The following is a 22,636-nucleotide window of genomic DNA, read 5'->3' on the forward strand; positions in this document are numbered from 1 at the left end:
GTTCGAAGTCCGTGAGTTCGGCGGAGCGCCTCATTCTGTTCTCTCACGATGTCTGATGACTACTGAGGTTTCTGATATGGAGTATCTGGCAGTAGATGTCAGAACAATGCACCTAATATGATTCAAATGGCTCTGAGCACTATGGGACTTAGCATCTGAGGTCATCAGTCCCCTACAACTTAGAACTACTTAAACTTAACTAACCTAAGGACGTCACACACATCCATGCCCGAGGCAGGATTCGAACCTGCGACCGTAGCAGTCGCGCGGTTCCAGACTGAAGCGCCTAGAACCGCTCGTCCACCATCGGCCGGCGCACCTAATATGAAAAACGTAAGTTTTTGGGGGTGTCCAGATACTTTTGATCATATAGTGTATAACTGCCAGTGGTGCTGGTCATAGCTACGCGTCCGGATTTAATCGTCCTGACGACACGATATTTCGAAGGTGGACTTTATGGAGACGCAATTACGAGAGACTTCTGAAACTGTGGTTTATGAAGTTAATTAAGTGAAGAAACGAGGAAAAATAAGGTCGGCATATTATGAAAAAGCACATCGTCGACTCAAAATAAACCGGTAATGTCTTCACTTATGTTGTTCCAAAGCCCATAGCATTTCTCGTTTCAGCAGCTATGGATGGCCGTCAAAAAATACATTCTTTCATCGAAAAAGTCTGTAGTTAGTGGAATAATAATACAGTAGATCATGAAGTTTTACATAATAAAAATACGGAAAACGATGCAAGTTCACGTTAGGCGACAACCACTTTGCTAACAATGGTAACTGCACGTAAGTGGCACAGTAAACCGTGTCCGATGGGTCCGCCGCTCGGTTTCGCCACACATCGGACTCACCCGTAACACTTCACGTCGACTTCCGTCTTTTTTCGTTTCTATAAAAGCCAGCGACCTAACAGTTACAGTTTCAAAATTGCGTGGCGGAGTTACATGTTCAAGTTGCTGTTACGAGCGTCGATTACGTCAGATTTCCCCTCGCACGTCTCCAGCCACCGCAGAGAGAAATCTTGTCATTTAGATTCTTGTTCATCATTTTCAACAACTCTTTTTGAAGAATGCCGATGTGAGACACTAGCTGTGTTAAAATTTTGTTTTTTCACGCAACTGGTGGCTATTTTTCGGATTTCCGCTTTGTGCCACCTATACTTGCCACACACAGTGGAAACACAAAGACTGGACGTCTTGAAAGCTCAAAAAGTAGGAAGACTCCTTCACACACTGAAAGTCAAATTATGCTGTTCTACAATTTCAAATGTGTACCGAAAATTGCGAAAGAAATATAATTTAAAACAAAAGTACCGATACTCGATATTGCCATCCGATATCGATACATCGATATATTTGGGGAAATTTCAACGCACATAAACATCGACATTTTTTTGAAAAAAAAAAAAAAGATGTATATTGATATTTTATGAACATCACAAGTGCTAACCATTGCGCCACCTCGCTCGGTTGCAATTAAGACCACAACAACATTAGTACACTACTGGCCACTAAAATTGCTACACCACGAAGATGCCGTGCTACAGACAAGAAATTTAACCGACAGGAAGAAGATGATGTCATATGCAAATGATTAGCTTTTGAGAGCATTCACACAAGGTTGGCGCCGGTGGCGACACCTGCAACGTGCTGACATGATGAAAGTTTCCAACCGATTTCTCATACACAAAGAGCAGTTGACTGGCGTTGCCTGGTGAAACGTTGTTGTCATGCCTCGTATAAGGAGGTTGGTCGAGATCCAATGATTGAAAGCAGATTGGTCGAGATCCAATGATTGAAAGCAGAATATGGAATCGGTGGGTTCAGGAGGTTAATACGGAAAGCCGTGCAGGATCCCAACGGCCTCGTATCACTAGCAGTGAAGATGACAGGCATCTTATCCGCACGGCTGTAACGGATCGTGCAGCCACGTCTCGATCCCTGAGGGGGACGTTTGCGAGACAACGACCATCTGCACGAAAAGTTCGACGACGTTTGGAGCAGCACGGACTATCAGCTCGCAGACCACGGCTGCGGTTACCCTTGACGCTGCATCACAGACAGGAGCGCCTGCGATGGTGTACTCGACGACGAACCTGGGTGCACGAATGGCAAAACGTCATTTTTTTGGATGAATACAGGTTCTGTTTACAGCATCACGATGGTCGCATCCGTGTTTGGCGACACCGCGGTGAACGCACATAGGAAGCGTGTATTCGTCATCGCCATACTGGCGTATCACCCGGCGTGATGGTGGGGGTTGCCCTTGGTTACACACTCGCTCACCTCTTGTTCGCACTGACGGCACTTTGAACAGTGAACGTTACATTTCAGATGTGTTACGACCCGTGGTTCTACCCTTCATTCGATCCCTGCGAAACCCTACATTTCAGCAGGATAATGCACGAGCGCGTGTTGCAGGTCCTGTACGAGCCTTCCTGGATACAGAAAATGTTCGACTGCTGCGCTGGCCAGCACATTCTCCAGATCTCTTACCGACTGAAAACGTCTGGTCAATGGTGGCTCGTCACAATACGCCAGTGACTTCTCTTGATGAACTGTGATATCGTGTTGAAGCTGCATGGGCAGTTGTACCTGTACGCGCCATCCAAGCTCTGACTCAATGCCCAGGCGTATCAAGGCCGTTATTACGGCCAGAGATGGTCGTTCTGGGTACTGATTTCTCAGGAGCTATGCACCGAAATTGCGTGAAAATATAATCACATGTAAGTTCTAGTATAATATATTTGTGGAATGAATACCCGTTTATCATCTGCATTTCTTCTTGGTGTAGCAATTTTAATGGCCAGTAGTGTATAAAGTGTTTCCCAGCTTCCTACGAACAGCGTATTCTGCCCGCACAGGAATGAATGGTAGCGTCCGCTTGCTTGTTGACCAGCGGGTGTGGCAGTGGCCATGCAGTCACACGACGCTGCGTTCTCAGAAGGCCGACCACGCGAGCAGAGCCGCGTCTGCGTAGGCGGGGACAGAAACCCGAGACACGCAGCACAGCGAGTGGGGACACAACAAGAGTAGCGCGGATAACATCACCAGCACCGAGCTGCAGGCTAATCTTGCCCGAGTCTGAGTGGCGCATACTGAGCTGTTACAACTAGGCCTGTTGATAAAGCGTCGATATGTAGACATTATTCCAAAAAATAACGATATAAAGGGTGATTATAATTAAACTTTCAAAACGCTGTAGAAATAACACCACCGGTCGGAATGGCGTCAAACTGCAACGGAATATTATCGGAGAAGGGGCAAAACGTATGGCAGAAAAAGAAAAAAAATAGTGTGAAAATTGATCAATAGCTGGTCCTGTATATTTCAAAATAGTGTGAAAATTGATCAATAGCTGGTCCTGTATGTTTCAGAATATGTAAATGAAAACATCTGTCGTGTGCGTGACCCACTGAAGTTGGTACAAACACGCCAGGTACACGGCTTTTCCACCTTTCGCGTCTGTCACGTTCGCCATGACTGTCTCACAAGGGGAGGCCGCCAATTGTGAAATTCAGATTCAATTCATACTGCGCATAATAAAAGCTCATGGCCAGAGGTGTAATGTGGCAAAGCACCAAGATGCACTTCTCTGCCGTTGTCGAGAAAATCGACAGTTAAAATAAACCGTTGCTGTGAAATACTCTCTACGATTAATAATTTTCTACAGCGTCGTGGCGCAGCGGTAAGCGCTCGGGTTCGTAATCCGAAGGTCGACGGATCGAATCTCGCGCCATGCAACCTTTTTTTTTTTAGTATGTGTTTTTTGTAATTCAAATGTGTGTACACACACACACATACACACACGAACACACGAACACACACACACACACACATATATATATATATATATATATATATATATATATATATATATATATATATATAATTCCCGGTAATCAGTTGCAACAATTATGCATATAATAAGTTGTTGAAAGTCGTTTGTCGTGGAAAAACTGGCGACTTCGAACATCATTATGTTTTCCGCACACAAAGTTGTATTTCACAAATGTTATTAATTGTCTTCATAATGTTAACCACGTATAGTTAACGGAAGACGTAGAAACGATATTCCGAAACGAATACGTATAGCGTAAGTCAAACGTTCGAATTAGAATAGAAACCCCACGAACACAAGTTTGCTGTGGCAGCTGTGAAATATAAACTCTGTTACTCGCTCGTTACACTTGAAGGACAGATGTTGAATGGGCCGAAACGAGCCGCCGCATAACAGCGTTGTTCCCTGCCAACTTCGAAAGAAGGTAGTGCGGTCCTTAGCGCAACTTATAACATCGCCGAAAATCAGTGCGGACGTGAGAGGTTTGGTACACCCTGTTAAACGTTAAACAAACGGAAAAATGGAGGCGGTACAATTGGAGAGCGATCCGCCTTCACCAACATGCATAAGCAATTCATTAATAGTTTGTATATATATATATATATATATATATATATATATATATATATATATATATATTTGAATTACAAAAAGCTAATAATAAAAAAATGTTGCATGGTGCGAGATTACTAACCCGTGCGCTTACCGCTGCGCCACGACGCTGTAGAAAATTATTAATCGTAGAGAGTATTTCACCGCAACGGTTTCTTTTAACTGTCGATTTTCTCGAGAACGGCTGAGAAGTGCATCTTGCTGCTTTGCCACATTACACCTCTGGCCATGAGCTTTTATTATGCGCAGTATGAATCGAATCTGTTCACAATTGGCGGCCTCCCCTTGTCAATGCAGGACCACTCTGCTTGTAAGGCTGTATTAGGAGAATGACGACTGTGCACACGTCGCTCTGTAGAAATTCGGGACACTGAAGGGTTTGAAAAAAGGCGTTGGTCCGACGAATGCCGTGGTTCTGGAGTGTGCAACCTGGTAGAGGGAGGAAACGAAGTGATTCGACGTCAGTGGAAGCAGTGGCCACAGCAGTGCAGGAGGAGACGGGTGGTGGTGTGCGAACGTGTACTGCACGGAGAACTGCCCGAACAATGGACATACCGGTTTTTACACGGTTTGGAGGTGTTGTTTGAGAAGTTGAAAACATTCGTTGGAAAAAATCCTTTAAAAAATTTAATTTGTAATACTGTTGTTGGGACGTATATTCTTTGGACATTGTGACAACGTTATCTCTTCTGTTATACGATCCATGCACTCAATAGATTCCGACGCCATATTTGTTTACAAAATATGGTTGTATACATGTGATGTGTTACGACTGTGAAAGGAACCTGTGACCACTGGAGGTACATTATTTTACTCATTTTATGTTTCCGTTAGATATATTAATTTTTGTCAAAAGAAACCCAAAACCATGTTCTGAAATAGTGTTTTGTTTCTCCACTAGACAGTGCCACAGGTTCCTCCAAAAAATCGTAACACAACACACACACAAATGTCATATTAACCAATGTAAATCCACCTGATGATGGAGGTTTAAACCTTTGAAACGCATCGTGGAGATAAATAAACAGTGGCTGGTAACAGTAAACTGGTTGTTTCATTTAATGAACTGAGTACTCTACGGTAGCGGTCCCTTTCTTGCTTGCATTTATTGTGGAAGTTTCAAAACGTGTGGCGTTTACGAGGTAGCGAAAACCGATTGCGGAATTCGAAAACCGTCAGCTAGAAACGGATTTACAAAAATCGATTTTGAAGTGTTTACATGACCTCCTAGAAGCGGTACTGGTAAATCGGTTTACGTAATCCGATTTTGGAAGCCCGAATTAAACGGGATGGTTGGGGCACACATACAGAGGATTTTGAACAGTGGTAGTCATGGGATGGTTGTGAAACTTCCTAGCAGATTAAAACTGTGTGCCGGACCGAGACTCGAACTCGGGACCTTTCCCTTTCGCGGGCAAGTGCTCTACAATCTGAGCTACCCAAGCACGCACGACTCACGCCCCGTCCTCACAGCTTCATTTCTGCCAGTATCTCGTCTCCTACCTTCCAAACTTAACAGAAGCTCTCCTCCTCATGGAATGGTTGTGTTTGACGGTCAACAAGGCAGGTAAGGCACGTGCAGCGCTGAACTGTGCGTGTTCAGTACGGACTAGGAATCAGTGCAGTTTGTTTACGAGTGGCGCAAAAAAATTAAAAAAATGTTCAAATGGCTCTAAGGACTATGGCACTTAACATCTGAGGTCATCAGTCCCCTAGACTTAGAACTACTTAAACGTAACTAAGGACAACACACACACACCCATGCACGAGGCAGGATTCGAACCTGCGACCGTAGCAGCAGCGCGGTTTTGGACTGAAGCGCCCAGAACCGCTCGGTCACAACGGCCGGCGACTAGTGCACGCTTCGTATTTGCATTCTGACGCCGAGGTCGACGTGCAATGACAGATCTAACAGAGTCCCAAAGAGGGCTGATTGTGGCGACCTGATTAGCTGGAGCATCAGTAACCAAGATAGCCAACTTATTCAATGTTTGAAGAGCAACTGTTTCAACAGTCACGACAGCCCACACAAAACATGGAAAGACGTCATCGTGTAAACGTAGCGCGGGATTAGCCGAGCGGTCTATCGCGCTGGAGTCATGGACTGTGCGGCTGGTCCCGGCGGATGTTCCGAGTCCTCCCTCGGGCATGGGTGTGTGTGTGTGTGTGTGTGTGTGTGTGTGTGTGTGTTTCTCCTTAGGATAATTTAGGTTAAGTAGTGTGTAAGCTTAGGGACTGATGACCTTAGCAGTTAAATCCCATAAGATTTCACACACATTTTTGTAAACGTAATAGTGGACGCGAACTGCGTCAAAACAACACAAAGCTACGGCGGCTAAAGTGACTGCAGAGCTCAGCAGCCATCTTTTCGAGACCCCGTATCTATCGACACTGTCCGCCGAGAACTCCAAACGCGAATATTCGTGGAAGAGCTGCTATACCGAAACCAATAGTGACGACAGCCAACGCAAAGAAGCTTAAAACATGGTGTCAGGAGCATAAATTCTGGACGGCTGATCAGTGGAAACACGTCATATGGTCCGTCGAGTCAACATTTTCGTTAATTCCAATGTCGGGCCGGGTTTACGTCAGGAGAATGCCAAAGGAAGCCTGCAATGTTGATTGCTTGATTGCAACGGTTAAGCATGGAGGCGGAAGTGTGATGGTGTGGTTAGCGACATCATGATATTCTGCCGGTCCCATCATTACTCTCAAAGCCCGTGTTACAGCCAACGACCATGCGAAAACTTTAGGGGATCAGACGCACCCCATGATTCAAATATTGTTCCCAACAATGATGCCATATTTCAGGACGATAACGCACACATTCACACAGCCAGGACAGTACAATCGTGGTATGAAGAGCGAGCAACTGAACTGCAGCTTCTTCCCTGGCCAGCACAGTCCCCGGAGTTCAACATTATGGAAGGTATTGGAGCGCATACTCCGGAGCAGATTTACGCCTCTCGTCAGTACAGAAGAGGTTCTTATCGAAAAATGGCATAACATTCTCATGGAGACTATACGATCATTATATGCCAGTATTGCAAGAAGAATCGCAGCTGCATTACGGGAAAATGGGGATCCAACCACTCATTAATAAACCATTCCCAAGTTACTGCGCCGGCCAGAGTGGCCGTGCGGTTCTAGGCACTACAGTCTGGAACCGCGTGACCGCTACGGTCGCAGGTTCGAATCCTACCTCGGGCATGGATGTGTGTGATGTCCTTAGGTTAGTTAGGTTTAAGTAATTCTAAGTTCTAGGGGACTGACGACCAAAGCAGTTAAGTCCCATAGTACTCAGAACCAACCAACAAGTTACTGCCCGCCATCCATGTGGAGCACGTGTTGGTCTCACCGCGGACCTCTAGACTGAGCCACACAAAACTGATTTCATCAAAGTGTACGGGCCTGAAGATGGGGTTGACGCAGCGTCGAAACTACTAGCGAAGTAAATAAAACATCTTAAGTACAGCTGGAGGAATTTCATTTTTAATAAAAATTATACCAGCTGTGTCTCACCTTCACCCAGTTTAAATATGGATGTACGAAGAATCCCAGATGTTCACATTATTTTGCCTAGCCCCTTTAGCGTATGCGCAAGCCGTAACGTTTGTGAGCGATCAGCAGCACAATGAACTCAGCACGCTCAAAGCTGACGCTCGAAAGCACCGTCCGTGTGCCAACGGCTTAATGTTTTCCCCACCGGGTCGGCATAGCAATACTTAAAGAGCTTCCAAGATCGCCGTACGCTCTGTCGTGTCCTTCGGTCCTGCTTCTTGGGGTCAACCGTAAAGCTCTGCGTCTATGCATCCAGCGATGCCGCAGCCTCAGAGACATGTCTGGAAGAATACGCACGGCAAGGCGTGGCTGCAGTGCGTACGTGACTTCGCGGGCGTGCCAGTAACATCAGGAGCTATTTTGGGAACAGCCGACTGCGCGATTGCGGTTCGCTCTGCGCGAGTCAAATGCGACTGCGGGGAAGACGAAGGATAAGAAAGGATAAGAAAAGAACAAGCAGCAACCGCCGCGCTCGCATCTGACTGTGTGTCTTCCGCCCAGCAGACAGTGGACATGACGGGGGGGGGGGGGGGGGGGAGAGAGAGAGAGAGAGAGAGAGAGATGTAGGGGTGGGGAGGGGAGGCGATGGGCAGATGATGAGTAATGGGGGTCACACACGTAACTCCAAGCATTACGAGCAGAAAACGATGTACAGTTTGGCCAGTATTACACCATCATATTTCTTTAACAAAGAAATATCATCAAATATTCGTCAAATTTCTTTGACAAAGGTCTTTGACGTGGCGCTAAGAAGGGGTATTTCCACTGTCGTCATATTTTTCGACAACGTTCAATAACGGATGAACCGCGAATTTTCTTTCAAAATCTTTACTTAAAGAATTTACTTAATTTACTAGCGAGTCATCATTTCTTTAACAAAGAAATATCATCAAATATTCGTCAAATTTCTTTGACAAAGCTCTTTGACGTGGCGCTAAGAAGGGGTATTTCCACTGTCGTCATATTTTTCGACAACGTTCAATAACGGATGAACCGCGAATTTTCTTTCAAAATCTTTACTTAAAGAATTTACTTAATTTACTAGCGATTCATCATTTCTTTAACAAAGAAATATCATCAAATATTCGTCAAATTTCTTTGACAAAGCTCTTTGACGTGGCGCTAAGAAGGGGTATTTCCACTGTCATCATATTTTTCGACAACGTTCAATAACGGATGAACCGCGAATTTTCTTTCAAAATCTTTACTTAAAGAATTTACTTAATTTACTAGCGAGTCATCATTTCTTTAACAAAGAAATATCATCAAATATTCGTCAAATTTCTTTGACAAAGCTCTTTGACGTGGCGCTAAGAAGGGGTATTTCCACTGTCGTCATATTTTTCGACAACGTTCAATAACGGATGAACCGCGAATTTTCTTTCAAAATCTTTACTTAAAGAATTTACTTAATTTACTAGCGATTCATCATTTCTTTAACAAAGAAATATCATCAAATATTCGTCAAATTTCTTTGACAAAGCTCTTTTACGTGGCGCTAAGAAGGGGTATTTCCACTGTCATCATATTTTTCGACAACGTTCAATAACGGATGAACCGCGAATTTTCTTTCAAAATCTTTACTTAAAGAATTTACTTAATTTACTAGCGATTCATCATTTCTTTAACAAAGAAATATCATCAAATATTCGTCAAATTTCTTTGACAAAGCTCTTTGACGTGGCGCTAAGAAGGGGTATTTCCACTGTCATCATATTTTTCGACAACGTTCAATAACGGATGAACCGCGAATTTTCTTTCAAAATCTTTACTTAAAGAATTTACTTTATTTACAAGCGATTCATCAAGAACATTAACACATTTAATCACACTATGTGAGCGTGGAAGTAGTTGCCAGTGGGTAACTGATGAAAACAAATTAAGTTTCTTTCAATAAATGGAAATTTTATACCTAAAAATCCTATCGTAAAAAAAATACAGATTTAAAAATTATAATCAGAGAGCACAAGCAAAACAATTTATTCAGAGGCAGAAATAACTTTTATTTTATTTTATTTTATTTTTAAGCTTGCCGCTCCGCTGTGGCCGAGCGGTTCTAGGCGCTACAGTCTGGAACCGTGCGGCCGCTACGGTCGCAGGTTCGAATCCTCCCTCGGGCATGGATGTGTGTGATGTCCTTATGTCCTTAGGTTTAAGTAGTTCTAAGTTCTAGGGGGCTGATGACCAAAGAAGTTAAGTCCCTTAGCGCTATATATATATATATATATATATATATATATATATATATATATATAAAGCTTGCCGCTCTCTTTTAACACGGCCTTAGTCACAACCGCTCACAACCACCTCTGAAGGACTACACTGGTGCAAATCTGCAACACACCAGATTAAACTAAAAATTTTAACAACTCACACGAACACAAACTATGCACCCCGTAACAGGGATCGAAATGGTACAAAACACATTAAAAAAAATTACTTGCCACCGAAAGCGCAACTTATTTTTAAAAGAAAACTCTTACGGCGGACGGGTGGCAACTTTATATACTAAAATGACCATTTAAATAAAACCCATGAAATACAGTCTTACATAAAATGTACAAACGTGCTCTGCATCACGCATATACCGCCTCTCAAGATGATAGACAATATAAAAACATATTTCAGGAATTCGGCCTTTACACCATAAGCAATAAATTCGTCAACACTGAATCCGACAAACACGACAGAGGCAACTATTAAAGTACGGCAGACCGACAGACAGACAGACACTAACTGCCTAACAAATGCGGACGAGAGACGGCCCAGCAACTGGTGACGCGAGACTGACCCAGCTTCACTCCGACTTACAAGCTGCCTAGACTCGCCCTCTAGTGAGCTGATAGCGCCCCTTAACTGCACGTGAACAGCCAACCTTTCCCCTTTCCCACCAGAGGGAAACACCAAAGCTGCGACTGCCACAGCGGCGCCACCGCCAGAAACGGAGGGCGACTGCTTCACACTACGCGCTGCGGCGCGCTCTTCAAAACAGCAACTTTTTACCGCGGCTCAATGGCGGACAACAATGATGAGTATCGAGTTGATTGTACCACATTTGCATTGTCTGTGCATTTTGGAAGAGAAGCGGCGGGAAAAAAAAGAAACATACTTCGGCAAATCCGTGGGTTTTACGTCGAGACAATAAAAACAATCAGCAAATTTTTTTTACGATAGCTGCATGTGGAGGACGTCGAGTCTTATACAAATTACTTGCGAATGGATGAGAGCGTATTTCAGTATTTGCTCTGTAAAGTGGCTCCTCATATTACAAAACAGAATACTCAGTTCAGATATGCTATACGGGGTGATTAAAGAAGATATACAAATATTTTAATATGTTATTCTACAAGTAAAAGTAAAGAAAAAAGTTCGTATAAAAATAGATCCGTAAATGTTTAGTTACGAAGTTACCCGCTTCAGTCCGGATGCGCGCTGCTGCTACGGTCGCAGGTTCGAATCCTGCCTCCGGCATGGATGTGTGTGCTGTCCTTAGGTTAGTTAGGTTTAAGTAGTTCTAAGTTCTAGGGGACTGATGACCACAGATGTTAAGTCCCATAGTGCTCAGAGCCATTTGAACCATTTGAACGAAGTTACGGCTAATAAAAGATTTTGTCTGAAATTTAGCAACTTCGCTAACATAAAGCCATCGCAAAACCGTACGACGTTACAGTAAAGCACGATTTCCATTTTGTTGTTATTCATCTGGTAAATCTAATAAAACACGTCCCAGACGTGTATCTGTAGTAGTTTTCCAGATCATCCAGAGAAGCAAAGATCATTACACAAGTAAATTTGTTTACTTTCCATTAAGAATATAGAGACGATTATGTCATTGTTGGCAACCGTTAGTGAGCTGGTTCAGTCGTTTCGTAACCTTGAAACGAATTACTTTTCTGTATTTTTCAGTGGAAGAACATAATAACGTCAGTGCCTTTAAGTGAAACAACATCGTAACTGTTGTGGTTTGTAGAATATTTATGAAATCGGGATGCCTTTCAAATTTATACACGTGCAGCATTGAACTCAGTGGAGACATTTTTGAAGCTTTATTGTAAATGTATTGTGAAATTGTATGTAAACTGTACATCTTCCTTAACACTGAGTTTTGTTTCTTCGGGTTTAACATGAATTCACATGTGCTATGATATTAATAAAAGCAGATTATCTGACACATTCATACAGTTTCAGTTGACGTTATTACCACCATTTTTCCAGAATGAAATTCTCTACAACTTCTGCTGAAAACTTTGTGCAGTTGTCTGGAATTTATAAAATAAATTGGGCCAAGTCGTTAATAAATTAAAAATTATGCGAAATTACGTCTTTGTTCCTCCGGATGTTCTAAAACGCTATAGCAGATACATGTCTAGGACATGTTTTATTAGATTTAACAGTTCAATATCAACAAAATAAATGGAAATCGTGCTTTAACCTCGTATGGTTTTGCGATGGCTTCATATCAGCGAAGTTGCTAAATTTCGGGCAAAATCTTTTATTAGCCGTAACTCCGTAACTATGCTAAATTTCGGGCAAAATCTTTTATTAGCCGTAACTCCGTAACTAAACACTTACTGAACTATGTTTATGCGAACTTATTTCTTTAGCTTTACTTGTAGAACAACATATTAAAATATTTGCAATCTTCGTGTATCACCCTGTATATGCACAAGACAGGCTCACCATAACATTGCGATTTCTTGCTACAGAAAAGAGCTAGTTTATAACATAGCGCTGCAATACCACAGAGCACATCCACTAAAATAATTTAAAAAACGTGTGAAGCAATTTATGAAGCGATGAAGGACGAATATCTGGAGATTTTTAAATGTTTAGTGCACACAATATGGGCAATAAGGACTATTCTTATTTTTGAATACAGAATTATCGATCCAACAACTGCAAAGCTTTTGAAAGTACGAAACATATCAAGAACTTTTTAACTTGTGTCATCCAAAGTTCAAAAATAGATAAAGTAGAATGGAGCGCTATGAAATTTACATTTATTGTAGTTTTCTTCTCCTCTATTCCGGCTTGCTGAAAAGCTCCCTGGATGTTTCCAGATATACAAGGTGTTACAAAAAGGTACGGCCAAACTTTCAGGAAACATTTCTCACACACAAATAAAAAAAGATGTTATGTGGACATGTGTCCGGAAACGCTTAATTTCCATGTTAGAGCACATTTTAGTTTCGTCAGTATGTACTGTACTTCCTCGATTCACCGCCAGTTGGCCCAATTTAAGGAAGGTAATGTTGACTTCGGTGCTTGTGTTGACATGCAATTCATTGCTCTACAAGCACATCAGTACGTAGCATCAACAGGTTAGTGTTAATCACGGACGTGGTTTTGCAGTCAGTGCAATGTTCACAAGTGCGGAGTTGGCAGATGCCCATTTGATGTACGGATTAGCACGGGGCAATAGCCGTGGCGCGGTACGTTTGTATCGAGACAGATTTCCAGAACGAAGGTGTCCCGACAGGAAGATGTTCGAAGCAATTGATCGGCGTCTTAGGGAGCACGGAACAGTCCAGCCTATGGCTCGCGACTGGGGAAGACCTAGAACGACGAGGACACCTGCAATGGACGAGGCAATTATTCGTGCAGTTGACGATAACCCTAATGTCAGCGTCAGAGAAACTGCTGCTGTACAAGGTAACGTCGACCACGTCACTGTATGGAGAGTGCAACGGGGGAACCAGTTGTTTCCGTACTGTGTACAGCGTGTGCAGGCACTATCGGCAGCTGATTGGCCTCCACGCGTACACTTCTGCGAATGGTTCATCCAACAATGTGTCAATCCTCATTTAAGTGCAAATATTCTCTTAACGGATGAGGCTTCATTCCAACGTGATCAAAATGTAAATTTTCACAATCAACATGTGTGGGCTGACGAGAATCTGCACGCAATTGTGCAATCACGTCATCAACACAGATTTTCTGTGAACATTTGGGCAGGCATTGTTGGTGATGTCTCGATTGGGCCCCACGCTCTTCACCTACGGTCAATGGAGCACGTTATCATGATTTCATACGGGATACTCTACCTGTGCGTCTAGAATATGTGCCTTTACAAGTACGACACAACATGTGGTTCATGCACGATGGAGTTCCTGCACATCTCAGTCGAAGTGTTCGTACGCTTCTCAACAACAGATTCGGTGACCGATGGATTAGTAGAGGCGGACCAATTCCGTGGCCTCCACGCTCTCCTGACCTCAACCCTCTTGACTTTCATTTATGGGGGGATTTGAAAGCTCTTGTCTTCGCAAACCCGGTACCAAATGTAGAGAGTCTTCGTGCTCGTATTGTGGACAGCTGTGATACAATACGCCATTCTCCAGGGCTGCATCAGCGCATCTAGGATTCCATGGGACGGAAGGTGGATGCACGTATCCTCGCTAACGGAGAACATTTTGAACATTTCCTGTAACAAAATGTTTGAAGTCACGCTGGTACGTTCTGTTGCTGTGTGTTTCCATTCCATGATTAATGCGATTTGAAGAGAAGTAATAAAATGAGCTCTAACATGGAAAGTAAGCGTTTCCACATAACATATTTTCTTTCTTTGTGTGTGAGGAATGTTTCCTGAAAGTTTGGCCGTACCTTTTTGTAACACCCTGTAGAGGTGCGTGGTTGTAGTTGTGATTGTGGATTCGAAGTCGCTTACAGCATATCCCACCCGCCCATCAGCACACGATTAACAGAGTGCGTTGTGCCACTATTCTAGCTCACCCCCTACTCAAATCAAAGCTAAGTCGAAGGAGCACCCCAACTTTGCAGTCATGTTTATGAACGCACTACAGACGTCAAATAGCTGTGGCGATGCCAGCGCTCCAAGCGGCTACATTTCACATCGGAATTGCTCTTCAACAGCGGAAAGCAAGAGAGTGCTTAAAACATCAATGTAGGCCTGCGCTGTCATAATGCGACGCAAAACAACAAGGTGTGCGAGCACCCCCCATGAAAAACATGACAATACCATGACACCACCGCCTCCGGCACTACACACGCTGGCACATGTTCACTGGGCGTTCGCCATACCCACACCCTGCCATCGGATCGCCACATTGTGTACCATGATTCGTCACTCCACACAACGTTTTTCCACTGTTCAATCGTCCAATGTTTACGCTCCTTACACCGAGCGAGGCGTCGTTTGGCATTTACCGGCGTGATGTGTGGCTTATGAGCAGTCGCTCGACCACGAAATCCAAGTTTTCTCACCCACTAGTACTTACAGTGGATCCTGATGCAGTTTGGCATTCCTGTGTGATGCTCTGAATAGATGGTTGCCTATTACACATTACGACCCTCTTCAAATGTCAGCAGTGTCTGTCAGTCAACAGAAGAGGTCGCCCTGTAAGCTTTTGTGCTGTACGTGTCCCTGCACGTTTCCACTTCACCATCACATCGAAATAGTGGACCTAGGGATGTTTAGGAATGTGGAAATCTCGCGTATAGACGTATGACACAAGTGACACCTCATCACCTGACCACGTTTGGTCCGTGAGTTCCACGGTGTTCCCCATTCTGCTCTCTGGCGATGTCTATTGAGTACTGAAGTCGCTGATATGGAATACCTGGCAGTAGGCGGCTGTACAATGCACCTAATATGAAAAACGTATGTTTCTGAGGGTGTCCGGATACTTTTGATCACATAGTTCATTTAAATTAGGTCAAAAACTTTGACGGGCATTTTCTCATAAACGATCTGCGGTTAAGCGGAGGCACATGGTCGCTTTATCTGGCTCGTGTTCTGGGGAATCGAAATATGACACTTGCCGTGTTCTCTTCGTTAGTCAAACATTAACAGCAATATTTCTCACCGCCTAGGGACTGAGATGACCTTTCGGTTTTCCTTTTACCCACTCCATTCCGTAAAATTCCTCACTTTTCTCCGCGGGCCCCAACTTCTAATTACGGCGCTAATTTTATCGAATCTGAGTCTGTCTAGCCTTCTATTAACTCAATCTCGTCTCCATCTCGCTTGCTCCCTATAACCCAGAAATCCACTCGGCTGGGCGCCAAATTGCCTGCACCAGCAGCAACGAATAGATCGTAGATCGCCTCGCCCGCGCTGCGCCGATAAACAAAATCATCACACACAGCTGCAGCGGCGAATGACTTCCAATACGACCAACGCTCTTTAAAAATAGTCTCGCAAACAATCTCAGCAGCTTTCTTCGATTCTTCGCAGATGATACGCCGTTTATCGTCTACTTTAATCAACAGAAGATCAAAATTAAGTACAAAATGATTTAAGCAAGTTATCTGTTTACTGCGAGAAGTGGATCTTGACCATTAACAATAGAAGACGAGCTGCCCTTTCTCGAACTGTTTCGATGCAGTCCGTCAATCCTATCTCATAAGGCTCCCACACTGCGCAGCAGTACCCCATAACAGGACGGACAAGCGTGGTACAGACAGTCTCTTCAGTAGATCTGTTGCATTTTCTAGGTATTCTACCAACAAAACGCAGCCTTTGGTTCGTCTTCGCCACATTTTCTATGCGATTTAAATTTTAGTTGTTCGTAACTGTCATCTTTACAGAAATTTTTTATAGCCAAGAACGCATTCAAAACTACACTGACAGAAAAAAATCGCAACACCAAAAAATAATTAATGTAGAATAATGGAATTTCAGGAATTTGTCTAGGTAAAATATTTATGCGATTAATACTGTAACATCAATGGTTAATGTAAGCTTGAGATAAGCCACTGCCAAAAAAAATTTAAAAATTCATCTTTTATTCTATATGTTTGAAAGTTTTACAGTGTGTAGATACATCCTTTAGGAACAATATTTTCATTTCTCCACATAATTTACACCCCTCTCAACTGCCTTACGCCATCTTGAAACCAGCGCCTGTATGGTAAAATTCTGAACCAATCTGTTGGAACCACTGTTTGGCAGCGTGCACAAGCGAGTCATCATCTTCAAACCTTGTTCCACGGAGAGAGTCTTTCAGTTTCCCAAAGAGATGATAGTCACACGGAGCCAGGTCAGGACTGTAAGGCGGGTGTTTCAGTGCTGTCCATCCGAGTTTTGTGATTACTTCCACGGTTTTTTTGACTGACATGTGGCCGTGCATTGTCGTGCAACAGCAAAACACCCTGCTTTTGCCGATGTGGTCGAACACGACTCAGTCGAGCTTGAAGTGTCGTCACGTATGCATCAGAATTTACGGTGGTTCCACTTAGCACGATGTCCATAGGAATCTAAAAACACCGTAGCCATAACTTCTCCAGCAGAAGGTGTGGTTTTGAATTTTTTTTTTCCTTGGGTGAATTTGCATGATGCCACTCCATTGATAGCCTCTTCGTCTCTGGTGTAAGATGATGGAGCCACTTTTCATCACCTGTCACAATTCTTCCAAGAAATTCATCCCCGCCACTCCCGTACTGTTCCAAACGTTCGCTGCACACCGTTTTTCTTGTTTCCTTGTGAACCACTGTCAACATCCTGGGAACCCACCTGGCACAAACATTTTTTTTCAGTATTCTGCAAACACTTCCTTCCCCTATTCCAACGTAGCGTGACAATTCGTTCACTGTGACGCGTCTGTCAGCAGTCACCAATTCGTTAACTCTCTGCACATTGTCTGGAGTGTGTGCAGTACGAGGCCTGCTGCTGCGAGGACAAGCCTCAATGTCGGCCGGAGTGGCCGAGCGGTTAAAGGCGCTACAGTCTGGACTGAAGTGTGTGCAGTACGAGGCCTGCTGCTGCGAGGATAATCCTCAATGCCGGCCGGAGTGGCCGAGCGGTTAAAGGCGCTACAGTCTGGAACCGCACGACCGGTACGGTCGCAGGTTCGAATCCTGCCTCGGGCATGGATGTGTGTGATGTCCTTAGGTTAGTTAGGTTTAAGTAGTTCTAAGTTCTAGGGGAGTTATGACTTCAGCAGTTGAGTCCCATAGTGCTCAGAGCCATTTGAACAATCCTCAATACTGGCGTGCCCGCTTTCGTCACGTAACCTACTCGCCCACCGACTAACTGTACTGCGATCGACAGCAGCATCTCTGTACACCTTTTTCAACCTCTTGTGGATGTTTCCCACTGTCTCGTTTCCACAGCACAGGAAATCTATGACAGCACGTTGCTTCTGACGAACGTCAAGTGTAGCAGCCATCTTGAAGAAATGCTGTGACGGCGCCACTTACGGGAACAGGTTGAACCAAGTTTGAAAACAAGCGGGAAGGATGTATCTACACACTGTAAAACTCTCACACATGCAGAATGAAAACTGTATTTTTACAAAAATAGTGTCCATTTCTTTTGGAGTGACCCTCATACTAAACGGCAGGTGTTGGATGTCAGTTTGTGGGATGGAGTTCAATGCCTGCTCACTTGGTGGATCAACTCAGGGACGGCTGATGCTGTTTGTGGGTGACGCTGGAGTTATCTGATGATGTCTCATAATTGAAGACAGATCTGGTTATCGATAATGTCTAGACAACATGTTGACACTCTGTAGAGTATGTTGGGTTACAAGAGCGGTATGTGGGCGAGAGTTATCCAGTAGGGAAACACACCATAGAATGCTATTCATGAATTGGAGCACAACACATCGAATCACCAGACTGTCGTGCAATTTTGCACTCGTTGTGCAAGGGATTACCCCGAGGGTACTCCTGCTGTCAAACAAAGCCGCACCCCACAGCGTAACTTTATGTGTAGGCCCAGTGTGCCTAGCGTGCACTCGTGTCACTTGTAGCAGGTCAACTAGCCTCCTTCTAACCAACATTCGGCCATCACTGGCACTGGGGCAGAACCAGTTTCCTCAGAAAACAAAACAGACCTGCCCCATGCCCCCGAATGAGCTTTGCATCACTAACTTGCAAACGGCTGTGATTTGGCGTAGGACTGTTCATATTTTGAAGTGTCAGGAATCCGATGTATAGATACTTAAGGGGAGCCGGAGGTGCCTATTCTGCCCATGTTAAAATCACTAAGTTTGAGGAACATTTATGAATAAACTACCAAATATAAAAATTTGAATTTTTTTTTTTTTCATATAGAGTGGTTAAGTATTGCAGTTATGACAGAGGGATTTTGGAGTATCTTTTCTAGTTTCCTTCCAATTATTTTTTTTATTAATGACCCCAATTTTTTTACAAATAATTGCTTTATAATTAAACTGAAATGAAACTACTGAACATATTGCCAAATGGCTGTGTTACAAACCCGCTTACACAAGACGTATAATACTACCAACAACAGCCGCAACACTGAACTAATTCGAATCGGTAAACAGCAAAGAGACGATCTTCCGCGCTCTTATTCATTGTACTATCACAACTTGCTATTAGTGTTAATTTTCATTTCCCTACGTTCTTCCTCTTCTTATATACACGGCTACTAAAACGTGGCATCGTAACCAGAACAAAAGTGTACGACAATATTAAATGCAGCAAGATGTTCGAAATTCTGGGAAAATAGGAGTAAGCTGTAAGGAAATACGGGTAATATTTGTCGCAGAAAACAATGTAGCCAACCCTTGCACACTCGCTGTATGCGTAACATAAGGCGCTGTATGCGCAACAGGCCGAGAAAATCCCAAGCAGTTCGCCAGGAAGTCACGAGAGGGTGTTAGATGCATTCAGCGGCCGCCCATTTCCTCTGCAGGCGTGGGGGAAAATGGTAATAACTCCACTTCTAGTGCGAGTAGATGTTAATTCAAAGTTTACATTGAAGAGGAATGTTGCAATTAATTATCGGCAGAAAAAAAAAAAAAAAAAAAAAAAAAAAAAAAAAAAAAAAAAAAACGTAATTTTTTTGGATTTGACCACCTCCGGCTCCCCTTAAAAGAATGTCGTTAATGCCAATGTATCGGAGAAAGTATCGATATATCGACAGAATAAAATATCGATGTACCAGTCTATAAAAATACCGGCTGCAGATTGTAAATATACTAGAATGAGATTTTCACTCCGCAGCGGAGTGTGCGCTGATTTGAAACTTCCTGGAAGATTAAAACTGTGTGCCGGACCGAGACTCGAACTCGGGACATTTACCTTTCGCGGGCAAGTGCTCTATCTTTTTTCTTTCTTTCTTCCAAAGGGGCAACGGCCTTGCCGCAGTGGATACACCGGTTCCCGTGAGATCACCGAAGATAAGCGCTGTCGGGCGTGGCCGGCACTTGGGTGGGTGACCATCCAGGCCGCCATGCGCTGTTGCCATTTCTCGGGGTGCACTCAGCCTCGTGATGCCAATCGAGGTGCTACTCGACCGAATAGTAGCGGCTTCGGTCAAGAATACCATCACAATGGCCGGGAGAGCGGTGTGCTGACCCCACGCCCCTCCAAACCGCAGCCTCCACTGAGGGTGACACGGCGGTCGGATGGTCCCGGTAGGCCACTCGTGGCCTGAAGACCGAGTGATTTTTCTTTCAAAGGAACCGCTGCAGGAGCAGGACGGCGGATAGGGCAGAGGTCGACACCCGAGGCCTGGCCATCCCGCCGCCATGACCAAGCAACGTGTTCTAGGGTTGAAGGAGAGTTTTTTTATTTTGTATTGAATTTATGATTTATGTTTCATTACGAAAAAGATACTACAACTGTCGTAGCCGAGCGTCCGAGTCGTCTTCTCGTCTCTTGGTAGGGTCAATCTGCTCGAGGATTCTTCTTCATTTTCAGCGTCTCATACCCGGAACGCCCCAGTGAGCAGGAGGATCAGCAAATAATGAACCTAAATAATTTGCGAAACGAGTTCTGTACTTCGGGCGGCGGCTAAAAGCTGCATGTGTCGTCATCAGTAGGGACCAGAACTCGAGTGTGCCTTGAGAGCATCGCAAAAATATGTAGTAAAGGGTCATGCCCTTTAGCCAGTTAACGCGTTCGTCTTGGTCGATGGAAAGCATACACCGTCGGGGCGCAATGCATCTACATCTACATACATACTCCGCAATCCACCATACGGTGCGTGACGGAGGATACCTCGTACCACAACTAGCATCTTCTCTCCCTGCTCCACTCCCAAACAAAACGAGGGAAAAATGACTGCCTATATGCCTCTGTACGAGCCCTAATCTCTCTTATCTTATCTTTGTGGTCTTTCCGCGAAATATAAGTTGGCGGCAATAAAATTGTACTGCTGTCAGCCTCAAATGCTGAGTCTCTAAATTTCCTCAGTAGCGATTCACGAAAAGAACGCCTCCTTTTCTCCAGAGACTCCGAGTTCCTGAAGCATTTCCGTAACACTCGCGTGATGATCAAACCTAACAGTAACAAATCTAGCAGCCGGCCTCTGAATTGCTTTTATGTCCTCCCTCAATCCGACCTGATAGGGATCCCAAACGCTCGAGCAGTACTCAAGAATAGGTCGTATTAGTGTTTTATAAGCGGTCTCCTTTACACATCTTCCAAAAATTCTACCGATGAACCGAAGACAACCATCCGCCTTCCGCACAACTGCCATTACATGCTTGTCTCACTTCATATCGCTCTGCAATGTTATGCCCAAATATTTAATCGACGTGACTGTGTCAAGCGCTACACTACTAATGGAGTATTCAAACATTACGGGATTCTTTTTCTTATTCATCTGCATTAATTTACATTTATCTATATTTAGAGTTAACTGCCATTCTTTACAGCAATCACAAATCATGTCCAAGTCATCTTGTATACTCCTACAGTCAGTCAACGACACCTATCCGTACACCACAGCATCATAGCACATTGCTATCCACCCTATCCAAAAGATCATTTATGGAGATAGAAAACAACAGCGGACCTACCACACTTCCATGGGGCACTCCAGATGATACCCTCACCTACGCTGAACACTCACCATCGAGGACAACGTACTGGGTTCTATTACTTAAGAACATCATGGAAGAGTAACGCCAGCATGCGTTGCGTCAGTAGCCAGCACTCGCTGGTCGCGGCACAAGTCAGGCTGTGTGCATTCGAATCAACGTCTGAGCATGTCGGACACAAGGGGTCGTCTGTCAGATGTCCCATTCACAACCACGTACCACAATGGACGCGCCGTAGTAGGTAGAAAACGCGTGTGTACCGCTCGCCACACCGTGTTCCAGGCAACTTCAGGATGTCTGTGGGTGACCGTATTGATAGGTTGCTGCTGTTGACAAAGGCGACAATAGTCTTTCGTGCTAGGCATCCGTGTCGTCGGAATATCGGATCGTAAGCAGCTGAGGTCAGTCAAGAACTGTCTGATGCGGGCGAGCGCCGGTGAAATGTCTCCTAGAGAAACCGGGAGATGCAGAGACTGTGGTGCCACTTCAGCCACGTCTGAGTGGTGTGGGCAGAGGTCCACGTGCGACGCGTAGTGTTGAGAAAAAGCGATCGCGCGCGCTTATAGACATGAATTAAACCGATACCGCCCGCCCGCTGCGGCAGTGTCAGGGTGGCGTATCGGACTTTAAAAACAAGGCCGGCGCCTACGAAATGTCCAAAAAAAAAAAATGGCTCTGAGCACTATGGGACTTACATCTATGGTCATCAGTCCCCTAGAACTTAGAACTACTTAAACCTAACTAACCTAAGGACATCACACAACACCCAGTCTTCACGAGGCAGAGAAAATCCCTGACCCCGCCGGGAATCGAACACGGGAACCCGGGAGCCGGAACGAGAACGCTGCCGCACGACCA

The 22,636-nt window shown here is 44.3% G+C and overlaps 1 protein-coding gene and 1 pseudogene across 1 annotated transcript in view; one reads left to right on the plus strand and one right to left on the minus strand.

Annotated features, from left to right (window-relative positions):
• LOC124720509 (procollagen-lysine,2-oxoglutarate 5-dioxygenase) overlaps positions 1-22,636 on the minus strand; it is a 438,909-nt gene that overhangs the window by 379,172 nt on the left and 37,101 nt on the right. The gene's annotated exons all lie outside the window — the stretch shown is intronic.
• On the plus strand, positions 20,081-20,198 carry LOC124720631 (annotated as a pseudogene).

This window comes from Schistocerca piceifrons, chromosome 11, assembly GCF_021461385.2.
Source record: "Schistocerca piceifrons isolate TAMUIC-IGC-003096 chromosome 11, iqSchPice1.1, whole genome shotgun sequence".
Taxonomy (NCBI): Eukaryota; Metazoa; Arthropoda; class Insecta; order Orthoptera; family Acrididae; genus Schistocerca; species Schistocerca piceifrons.